Genomic DNA, 13,863 nt, shown 5'->3' with positions numbered 1-13,863 from the left:
ATCCCTTAAAGTAAACAAGCTAATATCCGTGATTATTTTGTATGAAGGTGCACATAGTTTGATAGGTAGTTCAGGCGCTGCTGCATAAGGAGATTTCCAGAGTTGTGGTTTGCATTAGGTAGGGATTAGAGAGGGAACAAACCCCTGCAAGGGGAATATGGGGGCTTTATCCACCACAGAAAACTTTGTGTTACAATACTGTATAAATGCCAGATTGAAATGTTTTTCTGACCTTGGAGTATTCATAAAATGAGGCTGATAGCAGAAATATATAGGACATAAAAATGGAGTCTCTTATGGTGCCTATTAGATATGCTTATATTTGTTGTTATAGTTACATTTTAGCATTAGAATGAAATATTAATATTTCTTTATAAAGATTTTACTTATTTTTGCCCATAGTAGCACTCTTTGAAACCCAGAATGCATGCTTGCTTGACAGTATTGACAAGTAGTTTCCAATGCTGTATCTAACACATAATTTAATTTTTTTTGATTACGTGTAAACAGTATGCAAAACAATATATATGCTAATGGTTTATAATTATCTTATTGACTTGTTTAATTAATATATTTTATTAGCTGCTTTCTTTTCTGCAGCAGTGTAAACCTTGGCTTGAGATGATTGTAACTGTTGAAGTGACACCCCGACCCCATGTGCATAAATGGGAAGACGGGGTTGGGGATGGATGGATTAGCTGCTTTCTTTTCTAAAGCAGAGTTAAATAGTGTTAGGATGTTACGGTACAGTAGGTTATTTCTAAATATTCATATGAAGATATTTTTGGACAGTAGTCGCTAGGTACCTTGGGGCCGTAGGGACTGATACATACTTCTGCAAGCAGTCTTTATTTGCTTCATATGTACTGTCTTTTTATCTTCCAAATGTCACCTGGTTTCTTCATGGGTTCATAGGCTGTCAGTCAGTCATCTGCCCACTAATGATGTCCAGGTCACCTGCCATAAAGAGTTACCTCCTTCTTTAAGGGAGAATTTGTGACTGCCCATCCAGTTGTCTAAGCTAGTCTTGAATGTAACAAGAGCAATGCTTTGCTACATGTGCAGGGGTAGTTTATTACATGCACTGGGTAAGAACTCATTGTGCCATCATGTCATGTTAACTTGTTGAAAGAGATTGAAGTCCAATGTACATTTGTTTGATATTTGTTTGAGGAATCAGTTTTGTGGACACATAGCAGGTTTAGGTGGATACAGTCTTTCATGGCACAAAAGGCTAAACATAGATGACTGCCAGGGAGTCTGTAAAAGACGGAACATCCAGTCAGTGTATTTACTAAGGACATAAGCCTGTTATTTTTTATTAATTTGTTGATTTATATGGTTAAAAATCTCTGAGGCCTCTCCAGTTGAGGGATATTTTAATAACTGCATACCAAATGGACCATTATATTCAAATGTGGAGCAGTGAAAAGATGAACACAGTAGAAGTAAGATTTCATTTATTCTGGGTGCGATGACCTTGGTAAATAGTTTGTTCCGGAAATATGATGATCAAAGAATAGGGAGTTATCGACAAGGGTATGTGTGTCTCTAATGAAGTGTCATTGTGGGAATATGCATCTCTAATGACGTGTCATTGTGGGTATGTGCATCTCTAATGAATTGTTGCTGTGGGCGTCTCTAATGAAGTGTCATTGTGGGAATGTGCATCTCTAATGACGTGTCATTGTGGGTATGTGCATCTCTAATGTAGTGTTGCTGTGGGTATGTGCGTCTCTAATGATGTGTCATTGTGGGCATGTGCATCTCTAATGACATGTCATTGTGGGTATGTGCATCTCTAATGACGTGTCATTGTGGGTATGTGCATCTCTAATGATGTGTCATTGTGGGAATGTGCATCTCTAATGACGTGTCATTGTGGGTATGTGCATCTCTAATGAAGTGTTGCTGTGGGTATGTGCGTCTCTAATGATGTGTCATTGTGGGCATGTGCATCTCTAATGACATGTCATTGTGGGTATGTGCATCTCTGATGACGTGTCATTGTGGGTATGTGCATCTCTAATGATGTGTCATTGTGGGTATGTGCATCTCTAATGACGTGTCATTGTGGGTATGTGCATGTCTAAGACATGTCATTGTGGGTATGTGCATCTCTAATGACATGTCATTGTGGGTATGTGTATCTCTAATGATGTGTCATTGTGTGTATGTGCATCTCTAATGACGTCATTGTGGGTATGTGCATCTCTCATGACATGTCATTGTGGGTATGTGCATCTCTAATGACGTGTCATTGTGGGTATGTGCATCTCTAATGACATGTCATTGTGGGTATGTGCATCTCTAATGAAGTGTCACTGTGGGTGTATCACCTGTGCATTATCTTGAGATACCACATTTTTTGTTTAGTTTGAGGCTGTCATCCTCATACCAGTTGTTTGCATTGTTTAGCCCACTCTGATGGTATCTTCACCAATGGTGATTGTTTGAATAACAATCACAAATATACAACTGTCATTGAGGTTTGTTAAACAGAGACCTGTAATATCGACTTGTAGAACAGCAAAATAAATCTTAGACATTTGTAGACAAGGCTGATTTTTTTTCTTTTTATGTTTTCCCTCTGTTATGATGCATATAGTCATGTACTTGTTATTCTTTAGATATTTAATAAAAATTGTAAAGGTTTTTTTTTCTTGGCCGTTGTTTTATTAACTGTATCAGAGTTAACTACATTAGCTGTGCTGGCAGGAAGTAGTGGTCTCTTAATGAATGAAGATGGAGATTTGCCTTCTTCTTCAGGTAGCATTGAGGAGAAACTTAGGGTGCTAGCCTGCCATTGAGTTTATCGTGGCATCATTGGTCATCAATAAGAAAGCAATCTGACTAGAAAATGAATGATCTTTATGTGGCTGATGCAGAGACTCACTTTACGACAGAATCTCTGATGACTGCTGCCACTGTATAGTAACGTTGTGAGTCTGTGCATACTTATGTGCTGTGAATACTTTATATTCATTATTGTTTGTTAAGAGTGATCTTTTTAAATGGTGCCTTTAATAGCACCCACAAGACATGCTTATTACCTGTTATGTTGCATTCTGTAGTAGGACTTAAGCAAATGTGGTTAAACATCAGTTTCCCCTCATAAAGATTTTATGTATTCGTTTTGTTCAGCACTTCTTTTGGAAACTCAGAGTGGATTTAAAATATTTTTTCTGTAGTAGGCACTCTTGTGAGCATTGTTAAGTCAGCCAATTGTCTATTAATACTTTTTTTTTCATATAAATGAATTAACATGAATTAAAAGACATCCAGCGTTTACTATCACTATGCCCCATGCACACTGGGCTTATGTGAAACGGAACTTAAATTGCTTGTTCCTCATGGTGCATTTATTACTTGAAATTACTTAATGCAGAAGAAGAGCAACAGTTTGAACATGGTATGGCTTAGCAATGAAAAGAAACAAGTGTCGATGGTATTCTCCCCTTCAGCTTTCATAATATTTTCAAAGTGTGTATTTTCTGAACAGATTGTGTAATAATATGCAGTAATAGATGATAATTTAATTATTACAGTACTGTGTTGTTCTTGATAAGTGGTGATTGTTCTTTTTTAACAGCTAAGTGAAACTGTTACTTAAATACCATTAACAGAGAATACTTGCTGAACTTATATTGTTTAGCGGTATACTGTTATACACAAATACTATTGGTCTACAGAGAACTTAAAGATAAAGAGATGTGAAATATAGTGCTATAATTTCATTTTTGATGTCTCACCACACTGACGTCACACACACACACACACACACACGCACACACGCACGCACACACACACAAGCAGGTTGTTTGTTTCTTAAAGCTAGCAATTGCACCAAATTTTGGTTGATGCTTTGCCTTAGATCACTGTTGCAGTATTCCACACTGTTGGTATATCTCGCCAAATAATCTGGACATCTGGTCAGCATACCAAAACTAAAACTTCCACAGAAGCTATAATTTGCACCAAATTTTTTTGTTACCATTATCTGTTGTGCATGTGTTCATTAGGAGCCAACTAGCCAAGCACAACTGGTTAGGAAATTAACCCAAGTAAGTGGAGAGGCGAACTCTCTGTGTCCCTACTCTCACTTATACTAAGTCCACAGCTATGGAAACATGAACGGAGACATTGCCCAAAAGAAAGAATCATTACCAGGCAACACTTGCAAACTGCACTAGCTGTGATCTCCTGTTATTGCGGTGTTGTATTTAATGGAGTTGTTGTGCTTAGTGAGTCAGAAGTTCATGTAAAAGACGGCAAACTGGGCATTCCCTAAAAAATCCCAACTGGTTTATTGTTGTTAGCGCTTTCGTTCAACAACGTACAGTGAACTACTTCTGACATTTCCCAGCATCTTAATTAAAAATTGGGTATTCATAGCTGAGGATAATGCTATTATTAACAGTTTGTGGCATAGGCCCTGTATTACCTTCAGGAGAGGGTGTAATTTGAAAAGCTTACTTGAAACGAATATACCATTAAGGGCTAAGACCTGGGGTATGAAAAAGTGTGGTCGATGTCATTATTGCAAGTTTTTTAAGGTCAGATCCGACTTTAATATCCATCATAAGACATATAAAATAAAGGGGAAGTTTAATTGTGAAACAACGGGGTGGTTTATCTTGCTATGTGTCAACAATGCAACGGGTTCTATATAGGGAAGTCCGAGCGGGCATTGAAACAAAGGATTTATGAACATCAATACCAGATCACTAACAAACTAATACTAATGCGCTGGCGAAACATATAGTGGAGTATCCTACTCATGGGCTTCAATACACTATTGTAAAACAGGTGAGTTAGAGTATTAGAGGTGGCCCATGGCAAATGAAGCTAGAAGAACAGGAGCTTCCATGGCAATTAAGAACTAATGCCTATGTTTTCCCAGGATTAAATAAGTATTGTTCCATCAAATGTGTATTGAAACTTATGTCTCTGGAAAGATAACTAACGCTACTATGTGGAAGCTGATAAAGGTTGTTGTTATTTTTCTTATTATTAGTTATTATTATCAGTAATAAGTATAGCATGTTATATGTAGATTAGAAATTAGGAAAATGTGGGTTCTAAAGTGGAGGCTGACCATCAAGTTTAGAATCATTCCTCTGAAAAAAGCTTTTTTAAATATATAGGAATCATGTGTTTTTAATATTATTGTGTGCTTTTGTATAAGTATTTAATGTTGGCAATGTATGAATATATATATATGTGTGTGTGTATGTGTGTGTGTGTGTGTGTGTGTGTGTGTGTGTGTGTGTGCGTGTGTGTGTGTGTGTGTGTATTTTGGGTAAAAGGAGTAGTTATCTTTAAGAATGGATGAAATTTATTTAATTGTTAATTAACTTAATTATATAAAGATTGGATGCTGGGAAATGTCTGAAGAAGTTCACTGTATGTTGAACGAAAGCGCTAACAACAATAAAACCAGCTGGGATTTTTTAAGGAATGCCCTGTTTGCCTTCTTGTACATTTTCTTTCTGCAAAGTTGCATGCTCACAGAGTGGTGGCCTAAACATTCTGGTATTGGGCCAGTTGTATGGCAGTTAATGTTCTGTTTAGAGATGAACAAATCCTAAGTACATTCTGGTTATATTGGTAAGACTGTTTATATCTACAGGAATTTAAATGCTTTCTTATAATGATGCTAAATGTACTGCACACTTTACCAGCCCATTTCAATATTCAGATTCCAGAATTTTGCAGTGATTTAGTATAGATTCATAGCTCTGTAGTATGAAGGGTTGAAGCCCTGACTCTGAGCCATATGACTCAAGATTACTTAGCAGTTTTAGCCATTAGAGTAGCCAGCTGGAGGAAGGTGGGATTGAGTGACCAACACTAGCTTGCCCAGTCTGGAGGGGAGGCAGGTGACCCAACCCACTGCTGTGACTGGAAAGAGAGAGAGGGGTGGATGGCATGCTGGGTAAGGGTCAGGGAGGTGTACTTAATGCTGTCAAATTGTTTTTGCATGATAGCATTCATGGAGATGCTCAGGAATGTGCACACCCCAGGGGAAGACAATATAGGTAGTCGCATCTGCAAATGAGCACTTCATCTACCTGGGGAAGGGGTAGGCCAGATAAGAAGGTTCCCCTCATGGGTGTCTGGAGGACGACCTGTTATAATCAGTTCTTACCCCAGAGAGAAATGAATTGGCTAGTTGATTATTGTAGGGATGGTAGTTTGCTGGCAATATAAGACAAAAAATATAAACAAAAAAAAATGACAGTGATCATTTAATTCTAACATTATATGTTATATGCAGTAGAGATGAAGAGAAAGTACCCTTTGATAAATAGGATCAGACATCTGATCTGCTCTTTATAAACAGATATCCGTGTATAATACACACATCATTACATCTCCCTTTTCTAGAGAATGTTTTATTGGAAATTTCCCCACCTTACTTTTCTTAGTCTAGCTAGACTAAAACATTTCTATCCAGCTGCTTTATTGCCAGACATGTCAAGACTTCCTAGCATTTGGACTTGTGAGATTTATGAAAGTCAGCAGTAAATCTCTTTTAGTTCAGATTTAGAAAACAATGTAGTGTCTTTTATGAGACAGTCACATTATTAGTGCATTTTACCTCCATACTTATTGATATATACTTTGCTGCCAAATGTAACTAAAGTTCTGTTTCCTTTTTTACACTTAGTGCAGCGTTTTTATGTTATTCAAATTATTATTGGTACATTTCATGTTAAATTTGCATGTACTCTTGTATTACTGTCTTTAAGAAGTTAGTCATACGTACATCTTATTGACAACCAAAATTCAGACTTTAGACCAGAAAAGAGCCTACCTATCAAATTGATAGTAGCACTGCCATCTGTTTCTTTCATGAGAACCAGAAAACCAATCTTTGCTGTATCATAAAATATAGGAACTACTACTATAGACAAGAAGCAGTTTTTCTGAAAGGCAAAAAGACAGGCAGCTTGCTTAATGTTTGTTTTCAGATGCAGTTGAAAAAAAAAAAACATCTGGCTGTAATGAAAGGAAACATGACACCACTGGCTGATAGTGAGAGAGTGACTGTGGGGCAGAGTATCTGTACCTAATCCATATTTAGCTTTGAGAAAAGTAGTATAATTTAGGTACTGTTTGTAGATGAAAATGTAGACTAAATACAGTATTTGAAAAAGATGATAAAGAGTACAAAACGGAGAGAGTCATTGAAAGTAAATTTACTGGCACTCTTTCAACAGATTCTGAAAGTAAACAGATACATTTGAGTATTTATATTTTCTATGAAAGGGTGGAACAATCTGTACTAGGAGAAAATTAAAAAATATAATTTTCTGGGAAATGATGTACATTATGGAAAGGGAACAGGTTAAGAGGGAAATGGCCATTATGTCTACCCACTCAGACTATTTGTCGAGTAGAACAAGTTGTGTGCAATGAAGTAGGTATGGTAGTACGGTGCTAAAGACAAAAACAAGACTAAAATGAGGTTTTTTTTTTTCGGCTTGTGGTCAAAGTGAATTCTAACTCAGCATTGTATTCTTTGCAGTGCTCCAGTTCTTGTGTAAACAAAACAGTTTGTTTATGTTTCACTCCTCTGGATACTCTCATCTGCTGTTCACAAAAATGAGGTGGTACCAGTAATGGGAGAGTGACTATATCATCTTCTTAAAATCCATACACTGGAAACTTTGTTTTTACAGCAGGGTCACAAGTAGCAGTTTTCTTATGAATATAGGCCAGAAGTATAACTTACACTGGGCACATTTCAGGCATCCAGACCTCCTGTAAGGATAATAAAGCCCAGTGGTCTGTACAGTTACAAAGCGACTGTTAAATGTAATACAGTGTGTCATATAGTATATTATTTCACTGTTGCCTTAATATTGACATAAGTGCATCTTTCTCTGACTTGTACCATACAGATGGATTCATTTCCTTTTTCTAATTCAGTAAAAATCTTTTACCAAACAAAACAGGGGGAGGTTTTGCAATACTTGTTAGTATTCAATTGTTGCAAATGCGTCTGATAACGGGAATCATTGTAAGGTGCAATGTGAAAGTTTCTTCCTCTGTTTCACAGTGATGTTCCGTAGCCTTTGTTTATTTGTAGACCAGTGTTACAGAGGTTGTGGGGGTGATACACAGCTGTTATTTCAAAAATCCATATGATCGATACAGTGGTGGGTGGTAGGACACCTTATTTTACATCCTTTTCTAAAGGATATTCTACATTTCCTTATCAGTGTCTGTCATTCATGTATATATTAATTGAACTGTCTTGCTGAAAACTATTGCAGTCCATACACAACATTTGAATAACCAAACATGCAGTATATAACTGTGCATTTATTTTTCTGATTCTAATAATGAACTATTGGATTTTATATAAACATTACTAAAATATTCCCAATGTACATTTTCAATTTTAAAATACAAGTAGAAGTTTATATCAGTGTTATCATGCCCTTGTCTTAATGTACCTTGCTTCATAAACTGCAACACTGCTTGTAAGGGAACAGGCAGATTTTTAATTTCCCCTCCATACTATTTATTTTTTTTTTGTTAACAAATCAGAGATTTTATTTTGAAGATCTCATATTCTCAACTTTATTGCATCATAAGTAAGGGTATCTCATCCAGGGACAAGGAGGTCATAACATCCCTGTATTCTTCTTATAAGGCCCATTATTGCGTACAACACCCCTCTTGGCATGTACCTCGCAAAGCACATGTAGCAGCTGGAGAGACCACAGTTTCTTCACCAGGAGAATCCAGGGCCTCAAACGTCTGCCATACATAGATAGGCTAAAAGCCCTATCCCTCTACTCAGTTTCATACAGACTTTTCATAGGTGACCTCTGTCTGGCATAGATGGGAAACAGAAAATATACTCCAGGGATTCCACCTGTGCCCCTGCTGGACAGGGGCATTGGGTTCTGATTTGTATAAACATGGGATAAACTTTTGGCTAGGCTTATAAGGGCCTCAAGACCAATAGCCTAGTAACCTCATATGATCCTATGATTAATTTCAAGTATATATACCTATGTCCTTACATGTCAGTGTTGCAGTACTCTTTACATAAGGGATCTCCTGCCATGGGTAGCCCAACATCCAGCCAGCATACCACAGCCTTTAGAATTTATAGACATCGTACATCATATGTATGCTCCCTGTGAAAAGCATGGATCATAAAGGTGATGAACAGATGTACATACAGAAATTCTTTGCCGCCATTTCAAATGCTATCATTGAACATCAGTCTCAATGCTCCTATTTCTGTGCTGTTACCAAGCTTTGTTTCACGTAAGTGCTCCATTAGGGTTTCTTCTTAACTACTTTTATTTTTATTTTGGCATGTTTACATGTCATCAAGAAAGGAAAGGTCAGTGTGGGAAGTAGATTTCCCGTAAAGACCATCACAAGCAGTGTCTTTTCTGTTTGTGTGCTTCTTATAACCATATACAGTGTTCTGTCTGCCAAGCGTTTGTACCTAAGACCCTGTCTCTCCTCCTTATCGATTTACCTAGAGAACCAACATCTAAAATTGTTGGCGTGAGGTGCTGTGGCGAAGTTTTCCCATCCCAAAGGTCAGCCACCTGCCAAAAAAGGGCAAAAAACTCAGGTCTGATATGGATGTTGTCCCTCCTCCCCTGGACATCTCTGTCAAAGCTGTTGAAAGCCAAGTGGATCATTTAGTTGTTGTTTTGAATTTCTCTGCCTTGACCCTGTTGGAGGTTGGCATGGATCCGACTTCTCACACGGTGTCAAAGATTTTACAAACATTTGTCTCAGACGTTAAGAAAGAACCTTGACTGAATATATCTGAGGGATCGAGGGGGATACCACAAATTCCAGTTCAGGAGGAGATTCCTACTACATTGGCTGAGTGTCAGCAAGGGTCCAGACCTTCTAGGGTTTTTCTGTCAGACATCCCTCAAAAGAAAAAAAAAGCACATTTCCCCTGCTGTTAAAGATCCCCAGCATGAATGGCAGGATTTTACTCTGGAGTTATTTAATGCCTTAAAGCCTCCTCAAGGAGTCTCTAAGCCTGCTCCTCCCTGGTCATCTACTCCTGTTAAGAAGCCTAGAGAGCAGGGCCCTCTAAAGGGGACTTGGATCCTGGCTAAGATTATGGATCCGAGGAAGAGGATTCTTAATCGAGATTCTGTCTTAAAAGAACTCTCTTTTGGGGACACTATTTCTCACATGATGGAATATTTCAAATGGGACTGTTCTCAGATTTCTGATATTCAAAAGAGGCATTATGAACTCTAGATGGAGTCACCCAAAACCTCTGTTATTCCTCCTGTCTTGGCTGCCCTTATAGATACCTTTTCAGCAGCCTCTGTTGTCCCTGATTCACAGCCTCCAGCCCCCAAGAAACCTGACAGATTTTACAAGGTGCCTGATGATTGTAAATTGTTGTACAAATGTCCTTCTACTGGCCCTTCTGTAGTGTCTGTCTCTTCTGACAAACCTTCTAAACCTTTGCCATCTACTAAACTACTTCCTTCTATAAAGATAGTAGAGCTGTGGAACGTCTAGGCAAAAAGGTGTATACTGGTTCTACCTTTCCTTTTTGAGCTGTTAATTACCAGACTCAAATGGCCAGGTATGTTGTAGTCCTTCTTTTTCAACCTTCTCAGGCACTTTCTGACTTTCTGGATTCAGAAAGGAAGGTCCTTGCTCTTTCTTTATTGGGTTCTACCTCTCAAGTGGCTCGCCACTGCTAAATGTAGCTATGATGCAGCCGATTTTTCCTCTAGTGATGCTGCATTTGGTTTTGTTTTGTTGTTACTCTTGGCTGCATCTTCAGCCTTTACCTGATGACACTAAAGCTAAATTGTTGAATGCCCCTCTTGATAAGAGGCTTTCTGGCTGGGCTGTTGCTGAACTTTTTCAGTCCCTCCAGGATAAAGGTAAGGCCTTGCAGGAATTGAAACATATTTTTTCCTATCCCTAAATTTCAGAGGAATTATCCATTCGAATCTGAATTTGTTCACAGACAGTCTTGCCCTTCACCTAAAGGTAAAAAGGGTCCTGACAGGTATCCCCTGCTAAATCTATTCAGACTCCTACTTTCCAGAAGCCTTCCTTTCCAAACAAACCAGGTTCCATCTACCAGTTTGCTTCCCCTTTCCCTAGGCCAGGTTCTCTTATCCCTTTGTCTTTCCCTGTCCCTTTTCAATTGGTTAATTGTTACTCAAGACTCTTGGGTTTTGTCCCTCACCTGCCAAGGATATTTCATGATGTGGATATACCTTCCTCTTTTTCTGGGCATCCCTTAACCTCCTTAGGAACATCTTTCTTTCTTTCTAGAACTGCTTCAGTCCTTTCTGGCTCAGGCCATCATTCAAGTTGTGCTCCCTGCCAAGAAATGGAAAAGTTTTATTCCTGGACGTTCATGGTTCCCAGGAAGGAAGGAAGGCATCCGAAGACCCCATTATGGACCATTCTCAGCTCAACACTTTTCTAAAGTTCCCTTTCTTTTGAAAGTTATCCCTTCAAACCCTTTTCCCTGTTCTTCCCCAGGCCTTCTTGGTATACCTGGAGTTCAAGGATGCCTACCTACACATCCCTATCCATCCTCTTTTTAGGAAGTGTTTACTTTTCTCTGTTTCTTTCTTGCATTTTCAATTGTCTGCTTTGCCCTTTGGCCTTTCTGCTGCTCCAAGGGTATTCACCAGATGCTTTGCTCCTGTCATTTCCTTCTGCATGATGAGAGGGGTTCACATCTTTCCTTATCTAGACAACCTGCTCATTCAGACTTCATCCCCCAGAGGTCCTGCTTCAGTACCTCCAGTTTACTGCTTGTGTGTTGCAAAATCTGTGATTTACCATAAGCTTTCAGAAATTAGTCCTGGTTCCTTCTCATGATCATGTTTCTCTCATTTGCAGGATCCAGACTATTGCAATCTTGGCATCCCTGCTTCTACCCAAGGCCCTCTCTGTGATCACCTTCTTTTCAAACTCTTCTTCCTCTGGCTTCAGTCACAGCCGGGGATTTTCTCGGGGTTCTAGGATTCACTGCTTCCACCATTGGTGTGCTGCTCCTAGCCAGGCTCCATATGAGAAAACTGCAGTGGTCCTCAAGTCAGTGTGACTTGAATACTTTTGTCCTCTAGATTTCCTACTTCCATTCCTTTCATGTCTCAAACTCAAGCTTCAGTGATGGATTCATCAGCTTTCTCTCAACCCTGGTCTTCCTTTTCAACCTGTAGTCCCGTATCAGGAACTCTTTTTAGATGTTTTGGACAGGAGGTGGGGAGCCTCTTTTGGTTCCCTCAAGGTCCAGGGTCTCTGGCCTCCCTAACACAGGTCAGATCACATCATCATCATGGAGATGAGAACTCTCCTTTTAGCACTTCAGGCTTTCCCCTTCTTTCTTCCAGGGCTTCTGAAAGCTTTCACAGACAATCCCACACTGATGTGGTATATAAAGAAGCAAGGGATAACTTCTTTGCAGACTCGCTCTTCAGGTCTGGGATCTAGCTGTCCAGTATTAAGTTAGTCTTCAAGCTGCCTACATTCCTTCAGAGCAAAATATAGTAGCAGACTCTTTGAGCAGGTCCAGTACACAGGCTCATGAATAGATGCTTCACAGAGATGTATTTTTGGACATTGTCCATCAGTGGGGTATTCCACAGGAAGATCTTTTTTACCTCCTCTCTGAACACACAACTTCCTCTTTTCTGTGCCAGAGTCCCAAGCCCTCTGGCTTGGAAGGTGGATGCACTCTCCTTTCCTTGGAAGGAGATGTTTCTCTATGCCTTCCCTTACCTTCCCCTGATTCCGAACATCCTGCTCAAGATCAAACAAAACTCACCCAGATTCATGCTGGTGACTCCCTTTTGGCACATACAGCATTGATTCCCCCTTCTTTTTCACTTAGCCAAGGGCACTCTCCACATGTTACCTCATTGGTTGAACCTTCCCACAAAAGACAAGGGATCTATTATCCACCCTTACTTGTCCACTCTTCAACTGACAATGTGGATGATCCCTTTTAGGCATCTCTCTTCAGAGGACATGCTTAGGGTTCTGCAGGAGGCCTGGAAACCCATTACCAGGGAATCATATTTGTCCAAATGGAAAATATTTTCTGTCTGGTGCCTCTCGTAACTAGGATCGCTTTTCAGTGGGGATCTCTCTGATTCTGTCTTATTTGTGTGAATTGCTCCATGCTGGCTTAGCATATTCTTCAGTTAAAACTCACTTCTCAGCTATTTCTACATGTCTGCCCTTGACTCCTCCTCTGACCTCTGGGTTTGAGGACAAACAATTTCTTCAAGCCATCCTTCATATCAAGCCTCCCAGGAAGACTATTCCACCTTCCTGGGACCTCAGTTTTGTTCTTGACTCGGAATCCTTTTGAGCCTGCAGCTTCCTTGTAACATTGTACTTGAAAGACTGTCCTTCTTTTGGCCTTCACTTCAGCCAAGAGGGTTTCTGAACTCCAGGCTATTACTGCTGTTCCTCCTTTCTTAGTTTTTCATAGTGACAAGGTGTCTCTCTGTACTACTCCTTCTTTTATGCCCAAGGTGGTTGATGAGTTGTCTCTTAATCAGTCTAATAATTTACCCTCCTTTTCTCCTTCTCTGCAGTCTGCTAGTGAGAAGGTTCTTCACACCTTGAATTTGCATAAACAGCTCAGGTATTATTTGGATAAGACTAAGGCCATTCACAAATCTGAGCAACGTTTTGTTTTCTTTCATCCCAGGTGTTTGGGTTTAGCAGCTTCTAAACAAACCATATCTTCCTGGATCTGTAAGGCCATTCGTTTTGTTATTCCTTTCATGGTAAGTGTCTTTCTGCCTCTTGTAAAGGCACATTTAACCAGAGTTGTTGCTAACTCTGATGCCTTTTTCAAAG

This window comes from Protopterus annectens, chromosome 7.part0 (assembly GCF_019279795.1).
Source record: "Protopterus annectens isolate FY-2018-M chromosome 7.part0, PAN1.0, whole genome shotgun sequence".
Taxonomy (NCBI): Eukaryota; Metazoa; Chordata; order Ceratodontiformes; family Protopteridae; genus Protopterus; species Protopterus annectens.
This window is presented reverse-complemented; position numbering follows the sequence as displayed.